General features: G+C 42.9%; 1 long non-coding RNA gene across 1 annotated transcript; it reads left to right on the top strand.

The window, feature by feature from the left end:
- Nucleotides 1-380: 380 nt before the first annotated feature.
- On the top strand, nucleotides 381-8069 carry LOC142569086 (uncharacterized). The gene is made up of 4 exons (XR_012825642.1): nucleotides 381-805; nucleotides 1799-1903; nucleotides 5026-5170; nucleotides 7965-8069. It is a non-coding gene; the product is annotated as an uncharacterized LOC142569086 (long non-coding RNA).
- Nucleotides 8070-11238: the final 3169 nt, after the last annotated feature.

Raw genomic sequence — 11238 nt, 5'->3', positions numbered from 1 at the left:
GTATTAATAATTTTACATATCCTTAAATTGGTCTCTGTCAATTTTTAATCAAATATTTATCAGGAACTACAGAATTTTCGACTACAGGACGTCACACTACAGAGAACAGAACGACAGTCACGACGTCCCAAAATACGACAGACTGAAAATTTCCTGTTGTGTTTTTCAAGTGGGTGAGACGTCTATACGGCGCATACGCAGATTGCTGTCCTCTCTATTAAAAGCAACGTTGCTGAAACACGTCGGACAAGACGCTGTACGACTCGCATAACATCGATATACAACGCCGTCACCATCCATGAGATCACCGAAAGCACGGTCGCTTTCGGTGGCGGCCTACAGATGGCACCACAGGTAGCGCCGGTAAAGTTACAGGTGATATTATTTTGCCGTCTTCAGTTTGTCGCTACATGTGAGTGCTTGCTGTGTATTGACGCCGTCCGATGTAGTTGTTTAATCGTGTGTACGCTGTGCCGAGAAAAATTGTGGTGCATCTTGTATGCATTGAGAATCACAAAACCCCTGGGACCGCGTAATGTAGCCCGCAGTATCCTTCGTGTGGTGCGCCGATGCCGAAGATATGACCCTTCGCGCTTCCTTTGTTCCGGGCTCATGAAAAGGATCTCATCCTCTGGCACTGTCGCATCGTATCGCACTGTACGGAAGAATTTGGTGAAAGTTGTGCTCTTACGTCCTGTAGTTGATCCGCAATTCAACAGTGTGTGCGCCGGAAGGACCGTTGGTGCAGTCGATTCCGCGGCACCTGTGACACTAAAAGGAGCGTTTTCCGAGTACGCCGAGAAAGGTAAGTCCGGCGCTTGCGCGCATTCTTCCTGTCTATGGTTCGGGAAGTGTGCGTTGTTGTACGTATCGCAAGATCCGTACAACAACCGAATCCGGATTTGTAAAGCAGCAAGAATTATAAATGTGCTTTTCAAATGGTTGTTCTTCATGTCGCAGTGCACATTTAGCAAAAAGTTCCATGGAAATTGCCGTAAAACGTATTCATGTTACCAACAGCTCTAACTGTGGTTTATTTACTTTCACCTATGAAGCACGCTAGCGCGGGTGGTTCTTTGATCTAAATGGGCACAAAAATTCAAGGAAAGAAAGTTACTGTTTGTGTACATAATTTTTCATTGAGAAATGGTATAGGCATTTCTAGAAGTAGTACGTCGATGTGTCGGTCTTCACAGCTAACAGCTGCGCGAGATAGCACCCGATTCCTTCGTTGACGCATGGCCAGATTTTTAGCTTGTATGGAAATTCTTCTGTTTATAGAGTGTCGTCAGATGACGTGTATTAGTGTCCTGTGTGTTTTCGTGTACTTGTAAAGGGTTCCGATCTTGCAGAGAAGCCGAAATTACATAAGCAATGCTTCTTTTTAATGGAAAAATCTTTCTCTTTTCTGTATTGTCTCTCCAGAAATAGAGGTGGTCTGTTGTAATTTTGAGCGCATCGTCCTTTGGGAGCAGTGCTTTGTTGCGCCGCATAAACAAATTAGGTTTTGGAACGCTTTTCATGTCCTACGGAATTTTTTGATAGTACAATTCACATTTCACGTTATACAGCTGTACGTTTGTGTGAACCTTTTCATAGTAGATTCATGTTTGCTACAGTTCGATTTACGTGTTATTTAACCGCCTGTGATGTTACAATCAGATATTTGCACAACCAGTTGCAGCTTCATGTAACTGGTTGTATGAGACTTTTATCAAAATATGACGTGATCTTTTTATATCACAAGTTTACAGTTTCAGCAGGGATTACAATAAATTGAGCATTTATTATTGTTTAGGGATGGCAAGATTTTGTGAACCAGAGGCACCTCCACATATGCACCTGCGGCACTTCTGCAGCCTCAACAGCACGGAAAAGTACCTGATGTGCATGCTGTGACAAGGTGTGTGCAAAGCAGTTGCTGCCACTTACACGAGCTGCAGATTTTGTTGGTATCATCCATGTTTGGAAACTCTCCTGAATTTTTCGTGGGTTTACAAATGTGGGCTCATTTTACAATTTTATGAATGTCACTTTAGAAAGACAACGAAGTTGTGTTGGTTAAGATGTTTTAAAGCTGTTGAGAGATTGACGGCATGACATTGTTAAAATGCATGTAAAAAATTAATTGCAATGGTACTTGTACTGCTTTATTATTAGCAATGCAATATCTCTAACGAGAACATCAGAGGGGCACTTGCTTTTGGGAAGTTTGGTCAGATAAATTCCTGAAGCAGCGTAAAGCTCTGTAATCTAAAAAAAAAACAATGTTGTCAGTTACTGGTTTCAAGCTCGCTGCTGCTTTTTGTGCTGCACGACAAGTTAAATAATGGTTGATAATGTGTGTGTGACGTAATAGTTCTGCGCAAACACACGAGGTGGAGAGAAGTAATTAATAAAGGGAAAATCAGACGTCCACCCGCTCGCACCATTTGCTACAAAGGAAACCCGTATGTGTTCCTCAAAAGGAAAGCCGCACAGTTGAAGAAAAATTCGTCCTGGTCTGGGACTCGAACCCGGGACTACCGCCTTTCCGAGGCAGCCACTCTACCATCTGAGATAACCAGGTGGCTAGCAGATGCCAGGGCGAAGTCGAATTAGTTGACAACACGAAGCAAAGGCAAGGGTTTGACGTAATATTTTTTTCCCCTTTATTAATTACTTCTCTACACCTTGCGCGTTTCCGCAGAACTATTACGTCAGACCCTTGCCTTTGCTTCATGTTGTCGACAAATTCGACTTCGCCCGGCCATCTGCTAGCCGCCTGGTTATCTTAGATTGTAAAGCGGCTGTCCCGGAAAGGCGGTGGTCCCGGGTTTGACTCCCAGACCTGGACGATTTCTTTTTTTCATATGTGAGGCTTTCCTTTCGAGGAATCCGTACGGGTTTCTTTTGTAGCAATTGCTACGAGCGGGTAGATGTGTGATTTTCCCTTTATTAATAATGTGTGAGTGTATGCAACAATGGGGGTGCTGAGAGCAAGCTTTAAAATAATGTGTGCTATGTCACCAACAAAGAATTTAGTGTCTGCAGCATTTTTACAAAATATTATGTTCACAGGTTGGCAGGTATGACATAATGTACAACAATAATGTACAACACTTTTGCTGTAGATACATTTTCATAACGTCCATTTTCTGTCTACTTGAATCGTATATTTAGAATTTGGCCCACCTGCAGTTTGATCAAGTTACATAGGTAGCCCCCTCTGAGTTAAATATAATTAGGGGCTATTGTAGATATGCATGATATACCTACTCACTGTATTGTGACAGATATTTTTAGGGACTGTGTTGTGAGGCATGCATATCCTTTTACCTGTATGTCTTGCTGCAGGTTGCCCGACAAAAGCATAAATGCTTCGCCCACCTTTATTATTATGCTTTCGTGTAGAGTTCTAACATCTGTGCCCACATAGACTCCATGTTCTTAATTACATTTTTCTAAGTATTCACTGTTGTGCATTACATTATTGTGTTACATTACTGTACATTACATGTTTTTCTTCGTTTTATTTTGGAGGGGGGTATTCATTTCTATAATAGTACAGAGAATAGAACTTCAAAACAAAAAGCCACGAAAGGTGGCTTAAAAGTGTATGAAGCTTGGAATTCTACATTCCTGCCCCTAAAGCGCTACCAGTAGTAAAACATTCCTAATTGTCTTTTTTATAAGCTAGCTGCCAGATACGTAGTCCCATTTTGAGAGTATGTTATTTTTTCTTCTTTGGTCTGACTTGTTTTGTTGAATGTTCTCCTTGTTAGTTCAGAATTTGTAAGCCTCCAGGTTTCTACGGGGCAGAAACCTGGAGGCTTACGAAAAGGGTTCTACTCAAATTGAGGACGACGCAACGAGCTATGGAGAGAAGAATGATAGGTGTAACATTAAGGGATAAGAAAAGAGCAGATTGGGTGAGGGAACAAACGCGAGTTAATGACATCTTAGTTGAAATCAAGAAAAAGAAATGGGCATGGGCAGGACATGTAATGAGGAGGGAAGATAACCGATGGTCATTAAGGGTTACGGACTGGATTCCAAGGGAAGGGAAGCGTAGCAGGGGGCGGCAGAAAGTTAGGTGGGCGGATGAGCTTAAAAAGTTTGCAGGGACGGCATGGTGACAATTAGTACATGACCGGGCTTGTTGGAGAAGTATGGTAGAGGCCTTTGCCCTGCAGTGGGCGTAACCAGGCTGATGATGATGTTTTCTTGCCACCTCATGCAATACTCCAACTGGAGCCTATGAGCTATGTGTATAATAAATAAGTAAATTCCTAAAGCATGCAACAAACCATGCAGCATATCATTTAAATGTTGCCAGTTTATAATGCTTCTCGAGTGCAGCGCATCATGGAGCTTAAGGCTAATCTCTTCAGATGTAAAAAAAATTGCAGGTTATGAAAATGTGGTCCTACAAACTGCTGGTTACGCATGTCAGTCAGCCTGCTGCAGTGGTCACAAGTGAGAATGTAACCAAAAAGCTGGGCGTGCTCGGCCATTTTGCATATGGCACAGGATAAAGCTTTACCTCTGCTGTTGCTTCTCTAATAATAATGGCCACCGAGTATACATGCAGAGTTATGCTTCTGGGGACACTTATTAGTTAACCTTATCAGGTAATACCATTAGACTTATGGGTGCTATAATGTTGCAGTGCCTGCAGGATGGCCAGCATTACAATACACATTAAAATTATTGTACAAGTCATGCAATGGTGTCGGGATTGGCCCACCAAGTGACAACCTTTAATTACACTATACCTGGGATCAGCCCAGCTCACTCAGTCAGTGAGACATCCATGCATAAGGGGAGGAGTATGGCAAATAGAGGGCGTTCGATTAATCTTTCTCACATAGATAGCTCATACATATTATCTTTCTTAAATTGGATGCTTTGTTGCTCAAAGTGAAGTTACTTATGGGCATAATGTCAGCATTTCGATCCTATTTATGCTTAACGAAAGTTGCTTTGTTCAGTGTCACTTTTTATATTGTTTCGCTTGTGATTCTAAGCTCACTTGTTTTATAGCTGCTATAGGTATGGCTGGACCTGGAGAAGAAGTGTAAGCAGACCATGCTATGTTGCTGATCTGCGCTGATCTCCACATCCAAGTTGGTCCCGCGACAGTTGGGCACCATTGTGCCTTGCTTCCTTGACAAGGTGATATAATATGGTGAGCTTGTACTTCAATATCGGTATTGAAAATTATGTTAAGGAAAAAAGACAAGGATTGGTCTTTATGATAGATACACTCATGTTCTTTCTTTAAGGTGTTCTTTTGGCACTGTTCTGCATGGACATATTTTTAGAGAATTATAACTCCTTTATTGCAAAGTGCCATGGCGCTAGTTTATGCGTTAAACTAGCACTCTTTCACCAAAAAAAGCCTTATTTAGCACACAATTCACAAGGAAAGAAAGGAGGCAACCTGACAGACTGCTACTAACAGTTCAGTATTATTGCTCGCACAGTGATATTGTGCAAAAGGTGAAAGGGGGAGAATAGGTCTGAATACATGCTGTTCGCACGGAAACGAAAAGGACGCATCACATGGTGAGCGTGACACTTGTTTTACAATGATAAGAAGCAGTCTCACTGTCTAGTAATTCTCTGCATGGGGAGCTAGTGCTAGGTTCCTCGTCATACATATAAGAAAAGCATCAGATATCTCTCCAGCGCTTTTGTCTTTATATTTTGTCACGATCAAGCAGCTTTCAAACATAGGTGCATGTGCGCCGAGAGCAGTGCACTACCACTGCTAACTGACCCGCGCATCAAGTTTGCTTCGTCACGCTGCCAGTCATTTATACATTGGTCGGTTTATCCGATGTAGCCTCTACTGTACGAAATGGTATGTGATAGACACTGCACCTGTGTACTGTACAAGCTTTGTTACATGATTTTTTTCAGAGATAGTGATGCAGGCCTTTTCATTATTTACATGCCTACACAACAAACCAAGCATTATGTGTGCTTAGAAAGAATTGTAGGAAAATCCAGCATGAGGCAACTGTTCTCGGCACGAAACAAACTTGATTCGTTGGTTTTCGTTCATTGGTGCGATCACACTAAGGCAGACAAGCTTGTAGGCTGTGCTTCTGCAATTTGTACAGCACACTGACAGCACTGATATGGGCCTCATCTGTGGGCTGACTGATGGCACCTTCTACGGCGCAGACCACTTGTGTTGGGCGAGGCACCAATGTTGACGTTTGTTCCCTTGTGCAAAACAGCAGTCCTAGGTTTCGAGTAGTTGTAGGAAGACAAGGTAAACATAACTTCGATGGCTTGAGTGGGCTCATTTCTCTTGGGGCATCTAGCTTTTTTTCTTGCAAATGTGCAGAGGTGCTTCCCTAGAGTCGGCGTGAAAATGGCATGGAGTTGTGCATTCGGGAACTCCTGAACAATGATCTGCTGTAGTTAGGGCTTTGCGAAAATGCACTGTCTACCAATTGGTAGAAGGTGCATTATTCAGCCACTGATTTCCTGTTGGCATGCTTGCACTCATGCTGTCAGTAATTTCCTGGCTTGCCGAATTATCTTGAGGCCCCACGCTGATGATGCTACCGATGTCTTCATGTGCAGACTTTTCAGGATGAGGTTTTTTGCTTTGCAAATCTTGTTGAAAGGTAGGTGGTGCTTACAGGTAGCTATTCTAGATATTAGTGAAATGAATTGGCCCATCTTGCTTCGTCAAACATCGTCACGCCGACATCAGTTGCACAAACAAAAAACCGGCCTACTCGCAGCGTCGTGCACGAAGAAACAAACAAATCAGCTGCTGGATTGTCTTAACATGGCATACTAAGCTGAGACCGGAACTGCTGTAGCTACAAACCAGGCAGAAACGATGATGATGAGCAGGGATTTGCAGTAGCGCCACTTCGTGGGGCAGCAAGGTGGCTCCGTTCAAAACAAAAATGGCGTTCAGCAAGTAGAACCATGCAACGGTCAGAGTCGGTGCATGGGTGCTCTCGATCAAGTTGGCTCAAGGAGTGTCCGAAAAATCAGACGAGAGGTTGCAAGGCGTCCGAACTTTCGGAAGTTGTTATACATTATGGTCCATGGGGAGAATGGCGGTGCCGTGAAGCAGACCGAGTAATCATGTTCGAATTTTCGGAGTCCGGAAAATCAGTCGGTGACTGTACCTATACCTATGTGTCTATGTATACCTAGGTGCAACAGTGTTTGCTATGATCTGTGCAAGAATTGCTGTTGCCCGTAGATGCCCAACATGTCGGGTGTCAAATTGTAAAATACCTTGCAAAAGTGATCTACGGAAAAATAACGCTTCTGCTATATTTCGCTTTTACAAGAAATTTTGCGGCTGCTGGCACCTACCTTAAAAGGCTTTATATGGTCTTCGCATGGCCAGGGCCTTCTACTTTTGTGAGTTTGCTTATCTCGAAATATACTCCGGTTTTTATAACTTCAAGTTGGCGGGATCCCTAGTCTCCTTTAACATGTACCCAATAGACCTAACATAGGGGTTTTGGCATTTCTCTGCCATCTAAATGCAGCCATTGTGGCCGGGATTCAATCCCATGCCCTCTGCCTGAGCAGCGCAATGTCAAAGCCAGTACACTACGGTATTTTGCTGGCAGAAGGGTTTAGTTTCTGAATAATTTATTATCTCAACCTGTCGGTGTTGTTTTTAAAGGTATTTCTTGTTTGTATTCTGTTGCTTCAATACTAGTAATTATTGTATATCAAACGATGTGTCCATCTTTTTCCTATAACACTTGCTTCAATCGCCTGCTAATTATGACAGCTTATTCTCCCACAGTAATCCATGTTCCCTTGAAACATAGGCATTGCATGAAACCACATATTTTTCAATAAGATTTATTCATTATCTCCTATGACCGGAATGCTGAACCTTTCTTATCTGTGGGAACATAGGCAAATTTGCCTATGTGCCAACCTGTTGCATGAATCAAGATAAATTATTGGCTTTACTTTTTCAGGTGCCCTGCTCGCTCTCACCCAAGCAACCCACTCCAGCGGTCTTCTCTCGGCAGACTGGATGCATCGAAATACCGTTAGAAGGTCCAATAAACAGTGCTTGGGACACTTATGACATGCTTTTACTTAAGCCGGAGGACTTCAGGCTTAATGAAAGCTCAAGTGGGTGTACAGAAATACCTACGTAAAATATACTTGTCTTTTTCACTTACAAATACATGCCAATACTTTGCCTGACATTTTTCACCCCAAAATTACGCTTTACTGTGGATTTGTCAACAAACCATTACAGCAAAAAGGACGAGTACAAGGGATCGAACATATACTAAACTTGCAAGAATTACATTTGCATACTTGTAGTAAATAGGAAAATGAGGTACAGTCTTCTTCAGGGTGCATTTTCTTGTAGGTCATACATAGAGAACGTACTCGTGGGTCATACAAAACTTGTTCATGATGTATCACATCAGTGTTGGTAGTGCTAATCAATTTATGCCGAAAATTGTGTTCATCTTCGTATCAAGCAATGTACCAGGCAAACCTACATGTGAAAGTGGCATTCTTGTTGCAAACATAATGCAGATCTACTTCTCTTCAATGCTGATCGCAAATACACAAGTGTACAAAATAGGTTTAAAGAGTAAATTATATTAAGCAACATCAATCCATTCTGAAAGGACCTGGTATGAATGTAGTAAAATATAGGTCTGAACAGGGGCAAACAGGTCTGGGTTAGATAGGACGGGATTAAACGGGTCAGGATTAAACAGGATTTAAACGGGTCAGGTTTAAACAGGATTTAAACGGGTCAGATTTAAACAGGATTTAAACGGGTCAGGTTTAAACAGGAATAAACAGGATTTAAACAGGTCAGGACTGAACAGGATCAAACGGGGTCCCGTTCCATAACCCTATTTGATGAAACCCGTTTGAAAACAAATAGGATTTTCTAGTAGGGATGTGCATGCTTAAAACGCGTTTTGGCACGAAACAATGTGCGGGTGCTAAAAAGAGCAGCATCGGCATGCTTTTCACGTCGTTTGGTAGAAATCCACGTGCGCGTTCTGCCAAAAGCACCATTTGCATGCATATCGTGTGGTTTTGCAGAAAACTGCGTCCCCGTCTACCAAAAGATGCATCATCATCATCATCATCAGCCTAGTTACGCCCACTGCAGGGCAAAGGCCTCTCCCATACTTCTCCAACTACCCCGGTCATGGACTAATTGTGGCCATGTTGTCCCTGCAAACATCTTAATTTCATCCGCCCACCTAACTTTCTGCCGCCCCCTGCTACGCTTCCCTTCCCTTGGAATCCAGTCCGTAACCCTTAATGACCATCAGTTATCTTCCCTCCTCGTTACATGTCCTGCCCATGCCCATTTCTTTTTCTTGATTTCAACTAAGATGTCGTTTACCCGCGTTTGTTGCCTCACCCAATCCGCTCTTTTCCTATCCCTCAACGTTACACCCATCATTCTTCTTTCCATAGCTCGTTGCGTCGTCCTCAATTTCAGCAGAACCCTTTTCGTAAGCCTCCAGGTTTCTGCCCCATATGTGAGTACTGGTAACACACACCTGTTATACACTTTCCTTTTGAGGGATAGTGGCAACCTGCTGTTCATGATTTGAGAATGCCTGCCAAACGCACCCCAGCCCATTCTTATTCTTCTGGTTATTTCAGTCTCATGATCCAGGATCCGTGGTCACTACCTGCCCTAAGTAGATGTATTCCCTTACCACTTCCAGTGCTTCGCTACCTATCGTAAACTGCTGTTCTCTTCCGAGACTGTTAAACAATACTTTAGTTTTCTGCAAATTAATTTTCAGACCCACCCTTCTGCTTTGCCTCTCCAGGTCAGTGAGCATGCATTGCAATTGGTCTGCTGAGTTACTAAGCAAGGCAATATCATCAGCGAATCGCAAGTTGCTAAGGTATTCTCCATCAACTTTTATCCCCAATTCTTCCCACTCCAGGCCTCTGAATACCTCCTGTAAACATGCTGTGAATAGCATTGGAGATATCGTATCTCCCTGTCTGACGCCTTTCTTTATAGGGATTTTGTTACTTTCTTTGTGGAGGACTACGGTGGCTGTGGAGCCGCTATAGATATCTTCCAGTATTTTTACATATGGCTCATCTACACCCCGATTCCGTAATGCCTCCATGACTGCTGAGGTTTCGACTGAATCAAACGCTTTCTCGTAATCAATGAAAGCTATATATAAGGGTTGCTTATATTCTGCACATTTCTCTCTCATTTGATTGACAGTGTGAATATGGTCTATTGTTGAGTAGCCTTTACGGAATCCTGCCTGGTCCTTTGGTTGACAGAAGTCTAAGGTGTTCCTGATTCTATTTGCGATTACCTTAGTAAATACTTTGTAGGCAACGGACGGTAAGCTGATCGGTCTATAATTTTTCAAGTATTTGGCGTCCCCTTTCTTATGGATTAGGATTATGTTAGCGTTCTTCCAAGATTCCGGTACGCTCGAGGTTATGAGGCATTGCGTATACAGGGTGGCCAGTTTCTCTAGAACAATCTGACCACCATCCTTCAACAAATCTGCTGTTACCTGATCCTCCCCAGCTGCCTTCCCCCTTTGCATAGCTCCTAAGGCTTTCTTTACTTCTTCTGGCGTTACCTGTGGGATTTCGAATTCCTCTAGGCTATTCTCTCTTCCACTATCGGCGTGGGAACCACTGGTACTGTGTAAATCTCTATAGAACTCCTCAGCCACTTGAACTATCTCATCCATATTGGTAACGATATTGCCGCCTTTGTCTCTTAACGCACACGTCTGATTCTTGCCTATTCCTAGTTTCTTCTTCACTGTTTTTAGGCTTCCTCCGTTCCTGAGAGCCTGTTCAATTCTATCCATATTATAGTTTCTGATGTCCGCTGTCTTACGCTTGTTGATTAACTTAGAAAGTTCTGCCAGTTCTATTCTAGCTGTAGGGTTAGAGGCTTTCATACATTGGCGTTTCTTGATCAGATCTTTCGTCTCCTGCGTTAGCTTACTGGTTTCCTGTATAACGGCGTTACCACCGACTTCTATTGCGCACTCCTTAATGATGCCCATGAGATTGTCGTGCATTGCTGCAACACTAAGGTCCTCTTCCTGAGTTAAAGCCGAGTACCTGTTCTGTAGCTTGATCCAGAATTCCTCTAGTTTCCCTCTTACCGCTAACTCATTGATTGGCTTCTTGTGTACCAGTTTCTTCCGTTCCCTCCTCAAGTCTAGGCTAATTCGAGTTCTTACCATTCTATGGTCA

This window comes from Dermacentor variabilis, unplaced genomic scaffold, assembly GCF_050947875.1.
Source record: "Dermacentor variabilis isolate Ectoservices unplaced genomic scaffold, ASM5094787v1 scaffold_66, whole genome shotgun sequence".
Taxonomy (NCBI): domain Eukaryota; kingdom Metazoa; phylum Arthropoda; class Arachnida; order Ixodida; family Ixodidae; genus Dermacentor; species Dermacentor variabilis.
The sequence above is the reverse complement of the archived record's forward strand: the minus strand, read 5'-3'. Positions and strand labels throughout refer to the sequence as shown.